This window comes from Salmo trutta, chromosome 9, assembly GCF_901001165.1.
Source record: "Salmo trutta chromosome 9, fSalTru1.1, whole genome shotgun sequence".
In the NCBI taxonomy this organism is placed as follows: Eukaryota; Metazoa; Chordata; class Actinopteri; order Salmoniformes; family Salmonidae; genus Salmo; species Salmo trutta.
In genome coordinates this window covers 40,404,699-40,423,469 of record NC_042965.1, presented here as the reverse complement: position 1 = coordinate 40,423,469, position 18,771 = coordinate 40,404,699, and the positions used below count along the sequence as shown (strand labels likewise).

The 18,771-nt window shown below is 43.0% G+C and overlaps 1 protein-coding gene and 1 non-coding gene across 6 annotated transcripts in view; one reads left to right on the top strand and one right to left on the bottom strand.

Annotated features, from left to right (window-relative positions):
- Positions 1-15,282, bottom strand: part of LOC115200552 (titin) — a 56,053-nt gene extending 40,771 nt beyond the window's left edge. For all 5 annotated transcript variants that reach the window (XM_029763706.1, XM_029763708.1, XM_029763709.1 and 2 more), the window contains exon 1: positions 15,133-15,282. The gene's annotated coding sequence lies outside the window, so the exon portion shown is untranslated. The remainder of the gene's footprint in view (positions 1-15,132) is intronic.
- A 1,777-nt stretch (positions 15,283-17,059) lies between these two features.
- Positions 17,060-17,134, top strand: trnaa-ugc (transfer RNA alanine (anticodon UGC)). Its single transcript has one exon. It is a non-coding gene; the product is annotated as a tRNA-Ala (tRNA).
- The last annotated feature ends 1,637 nt before the right edge of the window (positions 17,135-18,771 follow it).

The following is an 18,771-nucleotide window of genomic DNA, read 5'->3' as shown; positions in this document are numbered from 1 at the left end:
GTAATCACGCCTGATGAGGAACAGTAAGCTAACGTTAACACTATGCTAATGTTCCAAACTGCTCTGAGAGAAGAACCGCCAATGGAATAAAAACAGGCCACCACATGCTGAGAGAGAGAGAGAGAACACTAAAATCTGTTTTCAGTTATAACAGCAGAATGGATCTACTGTCAGAGAGTTCCAAACCTCACGGCTGAGAGACAGTGACTTCTTAAAGATGTTATTAACTGAAGATGTTATAACATCAGTTGGATCATTTGATAATGGCTTCTTCTCAATCTGTTTTTGCTTCCTCAACACTTGTTGAGAACCAGAAAGAACACTAAGTTCTAGCTAGCATTTCACCAACAGGAAACAAGTTCTGCAAGTTGATTATTCTGTTATGACATAAGACCAGCCTATGTTTAAATCTACCTGTAGACTGTCTAAGACAAGTCAACCAAACTATGATGCAAAATGTAGTACACACTGAACCGAAGTAACAATGGACAATAACTGGTTAGGATCTCCGTTTGTAACCTTCAGTATAATTAAATCAACAATATACTGAGTTTGTCAACAAAGCAAGCATTTATATATACTGAGCAAAATGATAAACGCAGCATGTAAAGTGTTGGTTCCATGTTTCATGAGCTGAAATAAAAGATCCCAGAAATGTTCTATATGCACAAAAAGCTTATTTCTCTCAAAAAAAATTTAATGTTTAAATCCCTGTTAGTTAGCATTTCTCCTTTGCCAAGATAATCCATCCACCTGATTAAACAGCATGATCATTAAACAGGAACACCTTGTGCTGGGGACAATAAAAGGCCACTCTAAAATGTGCAGTTTTGTCACAAAGCCACAGAGGTCTCAAGATCTCAGGGAGCGTGCTATTGGAATGCTGACTGCAGGAATGTCCACTAGAGCTTTTGCCAGATAATTGAATGTTCATTTCTCAACCATAAGCCACCTCCAATGTAGTTTTAGAGAATTTGGCAGTACGTCCAACCGGCCTCACAACCGCAGACAATGTGTAACCACACCAGCCCAGGACCTCAACATCTCCCCTATGCACTCAGGGTGAATTTTGGAGTGGTAACATGCTTAACCATGCCGCTGCTAAAAACTCTAGGTTTAAAATGGTGCAGTTCACACATATTTAAGTGTTGAGAAATAAATAAAGTAGGAATGGAAAGCTGGGATCCCTCTCTTTTTAACAAAGACCATAAGAACTACTATTTTGCCTGCGATTGCAGGAATTCTTGTGCATTGACTGCTTGTCAGAATGCATGTTTCTCTCCCTGTGGCACTCGTAACTCGCATGCGCCTCGAGATAAATATTTATCTTGAATAGAACACACAACAACGAGCCAACTAGGTAATTAAATAAACTATTCTACTGTGGGGTTGTCAGATTGTTGTAGTCATCACTCGTTTTGTTTGCAGAGGACTGTTCTACCATCTTCAACCTGCGCCTCAACGCAGCGCCACATCTACATGACAGCAGTGGAAGCCCTGGTGCACAGATATCTACATACACAACAGGGGAGAACGGCTCATGATAATGGAACGTAGCAAATGGAACGGTATCAAACACATGGAAACCATAGAAACCATGTGTTTGATGTATTTGATACCATTCCACTGATTCCGCTCCAGTCATTACTACGACTACGTCCTCCCCAATTAAGGTGCCACCAACCTCCTGTGATACACACACAGGAAGACACATGGTTCCGTGTGGCTCAGTTGGTAGAGCATGGTGTTTGCAACGCCAGGGTTGTGGGTTTGATTCCCATGGGGGACCAGTATTAAAAAAAAAAATGTATGAAATGTATGCATTCACTACTGTAAGTTGCTCTGGATAAGAGTGTCTGCTAAATGACTAAAATGTAAACATGAAGAAATAAAAAAACTCTATATGCATGCACACACACATATGCACCAGTGAACATACACAAATAAACATGCACACACAAGGCCATATAAAAACACTCAATGCATGTATAGATTCAAAACATATAGAACATACACAAACAAAAACACATATATAAACACACAATAATGGACCACAGTCTATGGTATGAATTTACACATATATACACATAAACACTTTCCATGTGGTCTGTCCCTGTTCCAGTGCAGACTCCTCAGTTCCTGTTCCACTCTCTTGCCCTTCAGACATTAAGATTAGTAGCGGGTGCACCGTAAAGTTTCCTGTACTTGCACAATGGGTTTACTCAATCTCCGCCATACTTTATTGACAGAATGTGCACTTTCACATGCTGTCTGTCAACAACAGGAACAGCGTCTGGACATGAACACTTACCAACAATTTAATGGGAACACAGGGAACACCACAGAGGAACAGACAGATATACAGGGGGTAATCAACCACGGGAAGGAATCCAGGTGAGTCCAATGAGCGCTGCTGCGCTTAATGATGGTGACAGGTGTGTGTAGATAAGAGTAGCCTGGTGCCCTCGACCGCCAGGGAGGGGGAGCGGGAGCAGGCATGACAAGGCTAACATTCACAGGACCAGACGGATTACCAGGACATGTACTAAATTACTTCTATGCTCGCTTCGAGGCAAGCAACACTGAAGCATGCACGAGAGCATCAGCTGTTCCAGACGACTGTGTGATCACGCTCTCCGTAGCCGATGTGAGTAAGACCTTTAAACAGGTCAACATTCACAAGGCCGCAGGACCAGACGGATTACCAGGATGTGTACTCCGAGCATGCACTGACCAACTGGAAAGTGTCTTCACTGACATTTTCAACCTCTCCCTGACCAAGTCTGTAATACCTACATGTTTGAATCAGACCACAATAGTCCCTGTGGCCAAGAACGCCAAAGTAACCTGCCTAAATGACTACCGACACGTAGCACTCACATCTGTAGCCATGAAGTGCTTTGAAAGGCTGGTCACACCATCATCCCAGAACCCCTAGACCCACTCCAATTAATATACCGCCCAAACAGATACACAGATAACGCAATTGCTATTGCACTCCACACTGCCCTTTCCCACCGTGACAAAAAGAACACCTATGTGAGAATTATTTTCATTCACTACAGCTTAGCATTCAACACCATAGTGCCCTCAAAGCTCATCACTAAGCTAAGGACCCTGGGACTAAACACCTCCCTCTGCAACTGGATCCTGGACTTCCTGACGGACCGCCCCCAGGTGGTGAGGGTAGGCAACAACACATCTGCCACAATGATCCTCAACATGGGGGCCCCTCATCGGTGTGTGCTTAGTCCCCTCCTATACTTCCTGTACACCCACGACTGCGTGGACAAGCACGACCAAACACCATCATTAAGTTTGCTGACGACACAACAGTGTTAGGCCTGATCACCGACAACGATGAGACAGCCTATAGGGAGGAGGTCAGAGACCTGGCAGTGAGGTGACAGGACAACAACCTCTCTCTCAATGTGAGCAAGACAAAGGAGCTGATTGTGGACTACAGGAAAAGGCGGGCTGAACAAGCCTCCATTAACATTGACGGGGCTGAAGTGGAGAGGGTCGACAGTTTCAAGTTCCTTGGTGTCCACATCACCAACAAACTATCATGGTCCAAACACACCAGGACAGTCATGAAGAGGAAACGACAACACCTTTTACCCCTCAGGAGACTGAAAAGATTAGTCATGGGTTGTCACGCTGGTATAAATGATTCGGGAGACAGGTGCAGCAATGTGTAATAGGGTTTTTTATTAAGCCCAAATTACGGCGTGCCGTGTAAAGGCACGGGGATGAAGACCAAGCAAACACGTAACAAAACATAGGGTAGTAACCCTAACAAAAGAGCGAGGAGTACCTCGAATAAATAACACTAGTGCACAATGATTATCACACGGGACGAGACCCATAATCATCTGTGTAATCCACAAGGGCACGAAAGACCAAAACACACAGCACAGGTCCTCACACACACCAACGGACATAGTAACAATAATCAACAGCACCATGGTGAACAAAGGGCACATATATACAAATACAATCAGTGGGAATAGGGGACAGGTGTGCACAATGAAAGTTCTGGAGGGATCCATGACATGGGTCCCCAGATCCTCAAAAAGTTCTACAGCTGCACCATGGAGAGCACTCTGACTGGATGCATCACCGCCTGGTATTGCAAGTGCTTGGAATCTGACAGGGAGGCGCTACAGGTGGGTAATGTGTACGGCCCAGTACATCACTGGGGCCAAGCATCCTGCCATCCAGGACCTACAGTTGAAGTCGGAAGTTTACGTACACCTTAGCCAAATACATTTAAACTCCGTTATTCACAATTCCTGACATTTAATCCTAGTAAAAATGCCCTGTCTTAGGTCAGTTAGGATCACCACTTCATTTTAAGAATGTGAAATGTCAGAATAATAGTAGAGAGTATGATTTATTTCAGCTTTCATTTCTTTCATCACATTCCCAGTGGGTCAGAAGTTTACATACACTCAATTAGTATTTGGTAGCATTGCCTTTAAATTATTTAACTTGGGTCAAACGTTTCAGGTAGCGTTCCACAAGCTTCCCACAATAAATTTGGTGAATTTTGGCCCATTCCTCCTGACAGAGCTGGTATAACTGAGTCAAGTTTGTAGGCCTCCTTGCTCACACACGCTTTTTCAGTTCTGCCCACAAATTTTCTATAGGATTGAGGTTAGGGCTTTGTGATGGCCACTCCAATACCTTGACTTTGTTGTCCTGAAGCTATTTTGCCACAACATTGGAAGTATGCTTGAGGTCATTGTCCATTCAGAAGACCTATTTGCGACCAAGCTTTAACTTCCTGACTGATGTCTTGAGATGTTGCTTTAATATATCCACATAAATTTCCGGCCTCATGATGCCATCTATTTTGTGAAGTGCACCAGTCCCTCCTGCAGCAAAGTACCCCCACAACATTATGCTGCCACCCCAGTGCTTCACGGTTGGGATGGTGTTCTTTTGGCTTGCAAGCCTCCCCCTTTTTCCTCCAAACATAACAATGGTCATTATGGCCAAACAGTTCTATTTTTGTTTCATCAGACCAGACGACATTTCTCCAAAAAGGACGGTCTTCGTCCCCATGTGCAGTTGCAAACCGTAGTCTGGCTTTTTTATGGCGGCTTTGGAGAAGTGGCTTCTTCCTTGCTGAGCGGCCTTTCAGGTTATGTCGATATAGGACTTGTTTTACTGTGGATATAGATGCTTTTTTTTAGATACTTAGCTAGTAGTCAGCTAGTCACTGCTAGCGGTCATCAGCTACCTTTAGCACGGAAACTTTCGCCAGTCTGCACAACGCGACTCAAACCAGAGCAAATCAGGCTTATTTTTCTCCATATCTCCGGATTCCAACCGCAAGCTCTGAACCTTTTTCTTTTTTCTTCACCTGGATCATCGCAGCTAGCTAGCTGTTATCCGAGTGGCCACTCTTGGCTAATGTCCCTGTCTCGAAGCAAGAACCAATTAACCTGGAGCTAGCCATGCCAGGCCCATCTGCTAGGCCTATCTCCCAGCTAGCCAGTAGAGGTCCATCAGCCACTTCCTGGGCTACAATACCTATTTTGCCAACCGGCCCTGACCCATGACGACTGGACCACCGACGTGATCTGCCTGAGGGGTTTTCTCAACTGGCTCCGCCGTTGCGTCGTCCCCCTGAATCCCCATCTGTTAGCCGCGGCCTGCTAGCTGTCCAGAGCACATCGGACTGTTAGCTTAAGAGGCCCATCGGACAATTTCTTTAGCCCCCATACCTATTTTGCCAATTGGCCTGGTTTACCACACGGAGCCCTGCTGATTCGTCTGCCGACATAATAGCACGAGGGGGCCACAACAGACTTTCGTCCGTCGCGACGTCCCTCCAAGGCCCTTTCTGCTAGCCCCGGCCCACTAACTGCCTGAAGCCACCACTGGACTCCTATGATTCACTCGGCTACACATGCCTCTCGCTAACGTCAATATGCCTTGTCCATTGCTGTTTTGGTTAGTAATTATTTCACTTTTCACTTATTTCACTGTAGAGCCTCGAGCCCTGCTCAATACGCCTTATCTAACACTTTGATTCCACCTACCACACATGCGATGACATCACATGGTTTAAATGATATTTCTAGAGACAATATCTCTTTCATCATCGCTCTATGCACAGGTTTACCCCCACTTCGCATCCTACCATACCTTTGTCTGTACATTATGCCTTTAATATACTCTACCGTGCCAAGAAATCTGCTCCTTTTACTCTCTGTTCTGAATGTACTAGGCGACCAGTTATTTTAGCCTTTAGCCGTACCATTATCCTACTCCTCCTCTGTTCCTCTGGTGATGTGGAGGTTAAACCAGGCCCTGCAGTGCCTAGCTCTACTCCCATTCCCCAGGCGCTATCATTTGTTGACTTCTGTAACCGTAAAAGCCTGGTTTCATGCATGTTAACATTAGAAGCATCCTCCCTAGGTTTGTTTTATTCACTGCCCTAGCACACTCTGCCAACCCGGATGTCCTAGCCGTGTCTGAATCCTGGCTCAGGAAGACCACCAAAACGCCTGAAATTTCCATCCCTAGCTATAACATTTTCCGACAAGATAGAACTGCCAAAGGGGGTGGTGTTGCAATCTACTGCAGAGATAGCCTGCAGAGTTCTGCCTTACTATCCAGGTCTGTAGACATACAATTCAAGCTTCTGCTTTTAAAAATCCACCTTTCCAGAAACAAGTCTCTCACCGTTGCCGCCTGCTATAGACCACCCTCTGACCCCAGCTGTGCCCTTGACACAATATGTGAACTGATTGCCCCCCCATCTATCTTCAGAGCTCGTGCTGCTAGGTGACCTAAACTGGGACATGCTTAACACCCCGGCCATCCTACAATCTAAGCTTGATGCCCAGAATCTCACACAAATTATCAATGAAACCATCAGGTACAACCCCAAATCCGTAAACACGGGCCCCCTCATAGATATCATCCTAACCAACTTGCCCTCCAAATACACCTCTGCTGTTTTCAGCCAAGATCTCAGTGATCACTGGATGCAATGGGTCAGCGGTCAAACAACCACCCCTCATCACTGTCAAACACTCCCTAAAACACTTCAGCGAGCAGGCTTTTCTAATCGACCTGGACTGGGTACCTGGAAGGATATTGACCTCATCCCGTCAGCAGAAGAAGCCTGGTCTTTCTTTAAAAGTGCCTTCCTCACAATCTAAAATAAGCATGCCCCTTTCAAAAAATGTAGAACCAGGAACAGATATAGCCCTTGGTTCTCTCCAGACCTGACTGCCCTTGACTAGCACAAAAACATCCTGTGGCGTTCTGCATTAGCATCAAATAGCCCCCGTGATATGCAACTTTTCAGGGAAGCTAGGAACCAATATACACAGGCAGTTAGGAAATCTAAGGCTAGCTTTTTCAAGCAGAAATTTGCATCCTGTAGCACAAACTCGAAAAAGTTTGGGACACCGTAAAGTCCATGGAGAATAAGAGCACCTCCTCCCAGCTGCCCACTGCACTGAGGCTAGGAAACACTGTCACCACCAATAAATACACTATAATTGAGAATTTCAAGAAGCATTTTTCTACGGCTGGCCATGCTTTCCACCTGGCTACCCCTACCCTGGTCAATAGCCCTGCACCCCCCACAGCAACTCGCCCAAGCCTCCCTCATTTCTCCTTCACACAAATGCAGATAGCTGATGTTCTGAAAGAGCTGCAAAATCTGGACCCCTACAAATCAGCCGGGCTAGACAATCTGGACACTCTCTTTCTAAAATTATCTGCCAAAATTGTTGCAATCACTAGCCTGGTCAACCTCTCTTTCGTATCGTCTGAGATTCCCAAAGATTGGAAAGCTGCTGCAGTCATCCCCCTCTTCAAAGGGGGAGACACTCTAGACCCAACCTGCTACAGACCTATATCTATCCTACAATGCCTTTCTAAGGTCTTCGAAAGCCAAGTTAACAAACAGATTACCGACCATTTAGAATCCCACCGTACCTTCTCCGCTATGCAATCTGGTTTCAGAGCTGGTCATGGGTGCACCACAGCCACGCTCAAGGTCCTAAATGATATCATAACCGCCATCGATAAGAGACATTACTATGCAGCCGTATTCATCGACCTGGCCAAGGCTTTCGACTCTGTCAATCACCACATTCTTATTGGCAGACTCAACAACCTTGGTTTCTCAAATGATTGCCTCACCTGGTTCACCAACTACTTCTCAGATAGAGTTCAGTGTGTCAAATCGGAGGGCCTGTTGTCCGTACCTCTGGCAGTCTCTATGGGAGTGCCACAAGGTTCAATTCTCAGGCCGACTCTCTTCTCTGTATACATCAATGATGTTGCTCTTGCTGCTGGTGATTCTCTGATCCACCTCTACGCAGACGACACCATTCTGTATACTTCTGGCCCTTCTTTGGACACTGTGTTAACTAACCTCCAGACGAGTTTCAATGCCATACAACTCTCCTTCCGTGGCCTCCAACTGCTCTTAAATGCAAGTAAAACTAAATGCATGCTTTTCAACCGATCACTGCCTGCACTTGCCCGCCCGTCCAGCATCACTACTCTGGACGGTTCTGACTTAGAATATGTGGACAATGACAAATACCTAGGTGTCTGGTTAGACTGTAAACTCTCCTTCCAGACTCACATTAAGCATCTCCAATCCAAAACTGAATCTAGAATCGGCTTCCTATTTCGCAACAAAGAATCCTTCACTCATGCTGCCAAACATACCCTCGTAAATCTGACCATCCTACCGATCCTCGACTTCAGCGATGTCATTTACAAAATAGCCTCCAACACTCTACACAACAAATTGGATGCAGTCTATCACAGTGCCATCCGTTTTGTCACCAAAGCCCCATATACTACCCACCACTGTGACCTGTACGCTCTTGTTGGCTGGCCCTCGCTTCATACTCGTCGCCAAACCCACTGGCTCCAGGTCATCTACAAGTCTCTGCTAGGTAAAGCCCCACCTTATCTCAGCTCACTGGTCACCATAGCAGCACCCACTCGTAGCACGCGCTCCAGCAGGTATATCTCACTGGTCACCTCCAAAGCCAATTCCTCCTTTGGCCGCCTTTCCTTCCAGTTCTCTGCTGCCAATGACTGGAACGAACTGCAAAAATCACTGAAGCTGGAGACTCATATCTCCCTCACTAGCTTTAAGCACCAGCTGTCAGAGCAGCTCACAGATCACTGCATCACTAGCCCATCTGTAAACAGCCCATCCAACTACCTCATCCCCATACTGTATTTATTTATTTATCTTGCTCCTTTGCACCCCAGTATCTCTACTTGCACATTCATCTTCTGCACATCTACCATTCCAATGTTTAATTGCTATATTGTAATTTACTTTGCCACCATGGCCTATTTATTGCCTTACCTCCCTTATCTTACCTCATTTGCACTCACTGTATATAGACTTTTTTCTTTTTTTCTACTGTATTATTGACTGTATGTTTTGTTTATTCCATGTGTAACTCTGTGTTGTTGTATGTGTCGAACTGCTATGCTTTATCTTGGCCAGGTCTCAGTTGTAAATGAGAACTTGTTCTCAACTAGCCTACCTGGTTAAATAAAGGTGAAATAAAAAAATAAAAAAATTTGTGCCTGTTTCCTCCAGCATCTTCACAAGGTCCTTTGCTGTTGTTCTGGGATTGATTTACACTTTTCGCACCAAAGTACATTCATCTCTAGGAGACAGAACGCGTCTCCTTCCTGGGTGGTATGGCGGCTGCGTGGTCCCATGGTGTTCATACTTGCGTACTATTGTTTGTACAGATGAACGTGGTACCTTCAGGCATTTGGAAATTGCTCCCAAGGATAAACCAGACTTGTGGAGGTCTACAATTTTTTTCTGAGGTCTTGACTGATTTTTGATTTTCCCATGATGTCAAGCAAAGAGGCACTGAGTTTGAAGGTAGGCCTTGAAGTACATCCACAGGTACACCTCCAATTGACTCAAATGATGTCAATTAGCCTATCAATTAGCCTATCATCATTTTCTGGAATTTTCCAAGCGTTTAAAGGCACAGTCAACGTAGTGTACGTAAACTTCTGACCCACTGGAATTGTGATACAGTGAATTATAAGTGAAATAATCTGTCTGTAAACAATTGTTGGAAAAATTACTTGTGTCAAGCATAAAGTAGATGTCCTAACCGACTTGCCAAAACTATAGTTTGTTAACAAGACATTTGTGGAGTGGTTGAAAAATGAGTTTTAATGACTCCAACCTAAGTGTATGTAAACTTCCGACTTCAACTGTATATACTAGTGAATAGGCGGTATCAGAGGAAAGCCCAAACCATTGTCAAAGATCCCAGTCACCTAAGTCATAGACTGTTTTCTCTGCTACCCAAGGGCAAGCGGTACCGTAACGCCAAGTTTAGGACCAAAAGGCTCCTTAACAGCTTCTACTGCCAAGCCATAAGACTGATGAACAATTAATCAAATGGCCACCGGACTATTTACATTGACACTCCCCTCCCTCCATTTGTTTTTTTACACTGCTGCTATGCTGTTTATTATCTATGCATAGTCACTTCACCCCTACCTACATCTATAAATTACCTCAACTAACCTGTATCCCTGCACACTGACTCGGTACTGGTACCCCCTGTATATAGCCATGTTATTGTTATTTTATTGTATTACTTTTTACTTTAGTTTACTTGGTAAATATTTCTTGAACTGCACTGTCGGCACATGTGACAAATAAAGTTTGATTTGAACTTCCATTCTCTCAGGCCAAGGGTACAATGTATGAATTTATGGTTGGATCAGAATCGCCGTTATAATTATTGGCCATTACAGAGAATTAAGTATAACCACAAGTCCAAAAATGCTCGCTGGCTTCCCTTGCATTCAGTGCTACGGGCAGCAACAATGTCATACTCTTTTTGACCAGACATCAGAGCTGGAATGTGGATCTAACTAACGCTAGTTAGCTTTAGTAAACCCTGAGTAGATCTAGCTAGCTTTGTAGTTTACCCCTCCGATATCATCAGAAGGCTATAATAATAATAATAATTCAATAATTATAGGTCTTTAGTAAGGAGGAAACTCACCTCATCCACCACCAATGTGCAGCACCCACTTATACACAACTTGACTCATCACAATGCTACTTGTGTCTGGGTTATCAAGAACAAGTTGAAGCTATATGTTTGTGCTACTTCCTCCACAACCATGAGAACAGACTCAGAATGCAGTGTGTAGGTTTCTATGCTTTGTGTCACTGCCCCACAAACATCTGTGTAACATCACATATGAACGGAGAAAACAGGGCTGTAACAGGTCATTATATAGTCGAGTGTATAGAGCTCCAGCTGTGTGTGTGTTTTCATTTGAACTGAATGGTGACAGGCTCAAGTCCCTTATTTCTGTCTGTCAGTCTGTCTCATCCACCGCCATCACTGTTTCTGCTGGCACACCCTGTAATGTCAGAGGCCATTAACAGCCACGCATAAAGTCTGTGTTGTGTGTTGTTGTGTGTTTGAGAGAGAAAGAAAGTATGACAGCGAGGCAGACCAACATGTCTGTCAGTGAGAGAAAGCCAAAGTAAGTGTGGGCCCGATTCAGACTTTACGCCTTTCTTACGCACTTCTCAGTAGTTGGTGTTCAGACTTACCATATGAAGGTGTGTAACAGGCTTCGCAGGCGTTGTTCCCTTGCACATGCTGAATAAATAAATTCAAATAAATTCAACTGCTTAAAAACTTCCCACTTGCTGGCCAACAGATTTTCTTGTTGAGTTTTCATTCAATATGGTTTTCAGTATATTTATCTTAAGCCATCCCTTTAAATATGGTGTAACTTTAAGTTAGAATTTTCTCTACAGACTCAATAGAATATATGGAGAGAACAGGTTGAGAATATTAGGGACCAATGAAAGAAAGCCATCTTAATATATGCATATGAGTCTCTGTTTCAGCACCAACTGGTAGATTTAAAAAAATACTCTGATCTTGTAGATTATTTACGGTTATGAAAGTATTTATGAGTCATAAACAACTGGTTTGGAGAGCCTTTATACACAACAACAACAACATCAACAAAAAACGATGGTTTGATTAATTCTGAAAATTTCCACATTCCTTAATCCATGGTAACGTTGGAAGATTAGTGTACATAGAATTATAATAGGGAGAATAGTGTACAATAGTAGGCTATACCCTCATCTATTTCCTGCACTAACCATGGAACTGTGTGACAACACAGCCAACTATTGCGCCATGCGTTGGGTTCAAACTGTTATGGTTTGGTCTGCGCTCTGCTCCATAACGATTTAATTAGCCTACATGTCTTTTTTATATTATCACCTGTTACTAATGATCCTCAGCAACAACCACATGACACACTATGCTCATGCTTAAACTCAAGGTCAGAATATGCATAGAAAGAAAAGAGCATAAAAAAGGGAATTAAGTTCCATTTAAGCGAGCTTAACTCGGGTCGGAATCAGGCCCTATGTGTGTAATTCCATTGAAACCCAGATGTACTCCACTCTCTCTCTCTCTACACACCCCCAGGACAGGGTGTTAGCAGTGAATACTCCACTCCTCTCTCTCTCTCTCTCTCTCCCTACACAACCCCAGGACAGGGTGTTTTTAGTGAATACTTAGAGTGATCTATCATCCTTCCTTTATAAAAGTCAACTGGAGCCTGATAGGACACAGGACACTGCTCCTTATGACCCACAACAACCAGGAGGATTAACCATTTCCTCAAGCTGAGAAGATCATTTTGATTCTCTGTGATTGGGAGTGGAGAGTGTTTTAATGCAGAGATCATCTATTTTGGGTCTAGTCATTCTTTCTCTTTTGTCTTGTATTCATTGTGTTTGACCATAATCTGTCTTTCCCCGGACCACTGTATACGTCACATTTATGAGGTTACAGCACAGGTGGCTGGTGTCACCTTAATTGGGGAGGATGTGCTCATAATAATGGCTGGAACGGAATAAATAGAATGGTATTGTACAATCATGACTCTTTTTTGAGTTTTCAGTACGTCGGTTGGGGGGTCCTGCACGCTCTGGGCATTACTGACTCAAATGAATGAAATTAGTTGAAAGATTTGACTCTTTTGACTGAATGAGTCGAATAGATCAGAGTCAGTAATAAGAGCTGAACTTCCCATCACTAGTACCTAAATAAAATATTAAGTCAATTTAGGAGAGAAAGTGATATCTTGAAGACAACATAACTAAAGTACCTAATAGTTGGGCAACGGGCTCTATATGTAGAAGTTGGCAACTGTTTGCATGTACCAATTGACAGCTATGTGCAGGATGTAGATAAAGGAGTAGTTCACTATTTTACAAGATAATGTTGATGGTTCCTCACCCTGAACATAGTCAATGGGCTAGGAGAAATTGTAATCCATGGTTCAGTTATCTTTAAACAGCCACTACAAACTTCTGCTAATTATAACCACCGCTAGCTAAAAATCAATGATAGTGATAGGGGCATGTGAACATGTTGTTTTTTTTTAAATGATCAAATCACTTTTAAAGTAACATCAAACCAAATATGCAGTTGTTGTCAAGTGATTTTTCCCCCCTTCACATCCATAGATTTTTAGCTAGCGGTGGCTAAAATCAGCTAAATTTGTAGTGAGGAAACATCTAACATCATGTTGTAAAATAGTGAACTACCCCTTTAGCCATTGCATAGGGTACAAACAGGGTGGAGGGGGGCATTGCACATGCAAGTTCAATGTAACAAGTACAGTGAAATGCAGATAACATTTGAAATACCCTCTTTGTCCCTATTTTGTCCATTGCTTCACATAACATTTCACATTTATTGTGCATTTTGGGACATAACCCGTTTTAATCACAATAAAAAATGAAATGCTTCCTCAAAATAGGCTACACATTTGAACTGCCGTCGAGCTAAATCCAAAAGTAGCCAAGTCAACATGAAAATCAAACCGAAGAGTATGCCTAGAATGTTACAAAATGTATCCAACGCAACAAAAACAGAACTGCATAAAATGCTGACTGCGCAGTTATCACGCACACGTTTGCATAGGTGGCGCGCAGAAATATTTCAATCCTGTTCTTTCACGATATGAAGGCATAACATTTGCAGTGATTATTCACAACTTTCTCAATATACCAGCATTACTAGGCTATATACGTTTGGAACAAAGAGTTCAACAACACAAAATGGGGAAACCAAGAAAGAGAGAAATAAGAAAGAAAGAGGGGGGGGGAATTTTTTGCGAACACAAAGAGTGGGTGTGTACTCTACTCTGCCTTGTAGCCATGCTGCAAGACTAGAATCCAAGGATTGCAACCACGAGCCACCAAAACACACACACACACATATATGCATACTACTCGAAAAATAAGTTATGAAATAATTATCAAAATAAAGCCAAGCAAAGACCATTGTGAAGCAAGTGGTCGGTCTACTTCGTTCGAACCTGTCAACCAGCTGATCACACAGAAATCAAGTAGGGCAAGTTGAAAGGCTTGTTGTATTTACTGTATTTCGCAAGACAATACATTCGATCTTTAAACTAATTCACATGGAAAACATAGGTCTACTGCCCCATTAATAAACCAATACATTGGCAGAATATAGGCTTCATCTAAACATAACAATCTACGAATTCGCATTTAGCCTATGGAACCGACTTGGCGGGAGAGCGACATGCATTTTACCTTTGCTAGACCTGGGTTGCGAAATGACCGTCGTTTTCTATAGCATTAACAACTGAACTCTATTACCTAAATACTCTCCGTTCCGCACCCATTACATAACGCATTCTGCAACATACTTCCCATGGATTCGGGACGAAATCACGGTCTGATGGACATTTAACAAAGTCTACGTCCTGAGATTGGAACATTTTGTTCTCGACCTATTGAGGTCATATATTCTCTCTGCAAGTTGAGTAAAAAGCTTTGATGTAAGATAAATTCAGCTGTTTATACAACGTAGTGGGGGCTCCGTTTGTTTTGAAAAAGCTTTCTGGAGTGACTGGGTTCAAACAATCCCTAATCCAACCAGTGCGTCTGAGATGCTGATCAAACTTGCTCAATACACGCACAATAAAAATACCGAATTATTCACCCATACAAAACGAGTGCGGCGCGTAAAAGAGCCGTAAAATAACAATATAACTCACGTTCGTTCTGTTGAAGAATGTTTTCTCCGCGAATAAGTATTTTATTTATTTAAATTCCGTACGTAAACATCAGTGATGGTATTATTATGTGTTGGGCCTACGTAAGTCTGTACATGCTTTAGCGCATGCTCGCCTCACATTGCCCGGTGCAGTTACCCATAATTGCGTGCCCAAGCGGCCAACTGGAGATGAGTGCGCACGCACAATCTCGTTACATAATCGACTTTGCCTGCAGTCAAAATAAATTTGAAAACATTTAAATGACCCTAAAAGACAAGACTGTGTATCTTCTGTTTGATGAATTATCAGACTAATAGCCTATTGAATTAGAAAATATTGAAATAAAAATATTTATATAGGCTGATAATGACACAACATATAAACTATTCCGCGAAATATTTTGTAAATTGATACATCGTTAAACCTCTCTAGCCAATCAGCATCGCCTATTACTGGGCGATAGCCTGCCTCTTTGGTGGGGATAATGTCTGATGTGTCAAAATAATGATTTCTGATTGTCATTACAATGTAATTAAAATGTGAATGAATTCAGTCATCTCTTCTATGAAGGTATTTTAAAAAAGGCTAAGAGCTGAGAAAATAATCAAATAAAAGTGTACATAGCAAGACATTTGAGTGACCTGAGTCTGAAGTTTTCTGAAATGAGAAACAGGAAAGACAAAACAACAGCGAAAAAGGGGTAAAAAAGAAATGGCAGGAAGAATTGATCAACACATGTTTCCATGACAGATGTTATTGGTGGAGTTTCTCTAAACCAGTTAAACAGTGTAGGGCGGCAGGTAGCTAGTGGTTAAGGACGGCAGGCCAGTAACGCGAAACGTCGCTGGTTTGAAGCTCTTGTAATCGCCTCTGGATTAGAGCGTCTGCTAAATTACTAAAATGTTCATGAATGCAACTATAACTTCCTCTCAACACACATTTATTATATTTAAATGGAATTCATCAACGATCAATCACACGAACTTCTCATTCTCTGTTTGAGAATATTTTCAATGTCATTATTCCTCCATCACCAAACTTTACAGTTGGCACTATGCATTGGGGCAGGTAGCGTTCTCCTGGTATCCACCAAAACCATATTTGTCCTTCAGACTGCCAGATGGTGAAACGTGAGTCATCACTCCAGAGATTTCAGGAAGCTCTCGACAAACAGTTCTTGTGCTGACGTTGCTCCCAGAGGCCGTTTGGAACTTGTTAGTGAGTGTTGCAACCGAGGACAGACGATTTTTATCGTGCTATGCGCTTCAGCACTCGGCGGTCCCGTTCTCTGAGCTTGTGTGGCCTACCATTTCGAGGCTGAGCCGTTGTTGCTCCTAGACGTTTCCACTTCACAAGAACAGCACTTACAGTTCACCGGGGGCAGCTCTTGCAGGCCAGAAATTGGATGTACTCACTTGTTGGAAAGATGGCATCCTATGACGGTGCCACGTTGAAAGTCACTGGGCTCTTCAGTAAGACCATTCTACTGCCAATGGTTGTCTATGGAGATTGCATGGCTGTGTGCTCGATTTTACACACCTGTCAGTAACAGGTGTGGCTGAAATAGCTGAATCCACTCATTTGAAGGGGTGTCCACATACTGCTGTATATAGTGTATCACATGACTACAACAGTATGTAATTGGTATACAAAGAACCATTGCATACCACTTCAACATAAACTAATACATTTGAGGGATGAGGGTTGCGAGGGAAATGGAACTCCTCTCAAATTCATGGACAGCTCTCCAGATACAAGACTGTAAAAAAATTAAATAACAATTGAACAGATTCCCAAGTCCCAAGACTGTAGCTTTAATCATTTGTAATGGTCTGTTAGTTTTTCTCTGTTTGTTCCCGTAGTCTATATAAAAAAAGATTACCACAAGATGGCAGCACTGGCATGTAGCTGGCCCGTTTCAAACACGGCCTCCCTGTGGCTCAGTTGGTAGAGCATGGTGTTTGCAACGCCAGGGTTGTGGGTTCGATTCCCACGGGGGGCCAGTACCAAAAAAAAATTAAAAAAATAATGAAATGAATTGAAATGTATGCATTCACTACTGTAAGTTGCTCTGGATAAGAGCGTCTGCTAAATGACTAAAATGTTATTGGTTTGGAGGTGAAGAACAGTCAACAGCGCAGCTGCCTCTCTGCCAACAGGTGGTGGTGTTGATCCAACAGTTGAAAGGCTACAGAACGCTGACTCAGCACTGTCAGTCTCAGCTCGAGTCTCAGTCTCCCTTCACCTCCTCCCCACAAAAGGAAACATATTCAGTGAACATAAACTTTGAAAATCACATCTCTCTGGTGTCCCATTACTTAAATCTTTAGGTGTGTGTGTGGAGACAAAATGTAGTTGACTAGGGCATAACATTTAATTTGTAAAATACAAATAACTGAGAATAAGTTGAGATTGGATCCAACCACCTCATGTTGGTACAGTAGACCTGTCCATAGCAACAGCATTAGACCTGTCCATAGCAACATCATTAGATCTGTCCATAGCAACAGAATGAGACCTGTCCATAGCAACAGCATTAGACCTGTCCATAGCAACAGCATTAGACCTGTCCATAGCAACAGCATTAGACCTGTCCATAGCAACAGCATTAGACCTGTCCATAGCAGCATCAGTATACCGGTCCATAGCAACAGCATTAGACCTGTCCATAGCAACAGCATTAGACCTGTCCATAACAACATCATTAGACCTGTCCATAGCAACAGAATGAGACCTGTCCATAGCAACAGCATTAGACCTGTCCATAGCAACAGCATTAGACCTGTCCATAACAACATCATTAGACCTGTCCATAGCAACAGCATTAGACCTGTCCATAGCAACAGCATTAGACCTGTCCATAGCAACATCATTAGACCTGTCCATAGCAACATCATTAGATCTGTCCATAGCAACAGCATTAGACCTGTCCATAGCAACAGCATTAGACCTGTCCATAGCAACATCATTAGATCTGTCCATAGCAACAGCATTAGACCTGTCCATAGCAACATCATTAGATCTGTCCATAGCAACAGCATTAGACCTGTCCATAGCAACAGCATTAGACCTGTCCATAGCAACAGCATTAGACCTGTCCATAGCAGCATCAGTATACCGGTCCATAGCAACAGCATTAGACCTGTCCATAGCAACAGCATTAGACCTGTCCATAACAACATCATTAGACCTGTCCATAGCAACAGAATGAGACCTGTCCATAGCAACAGCATTAGACCTGTCCATAGCAACAGCATTAGACCTGTCCATAACAACATCATTAGACCTGTCCATAGCAACAGCATTAGACCTGTCCATAACAACAGCATTAGACCTGTCCATAGCAACAGCATTAGACCTGTCCATAGCAACAGCATTAGACAAGTCCATAACAACAGAATGAGACCTGTCCATAGCAACAGCATTAGACCTGTCCATAACAACATCATTAGACCTGTCCATAGCAACAGCATTAGACCTGTCCATAGCAGCATCAGTATACCGGTCCATAGCAACAGCATTAGACCTGTCCATAGCAACAGCATTAGATCTGTCCATAACAACATCATTAGACCTGTCCATAGCAACAGAATGAGACCTGTCCATAGCAACAGCATTAGACCTGTCCATAACAACATC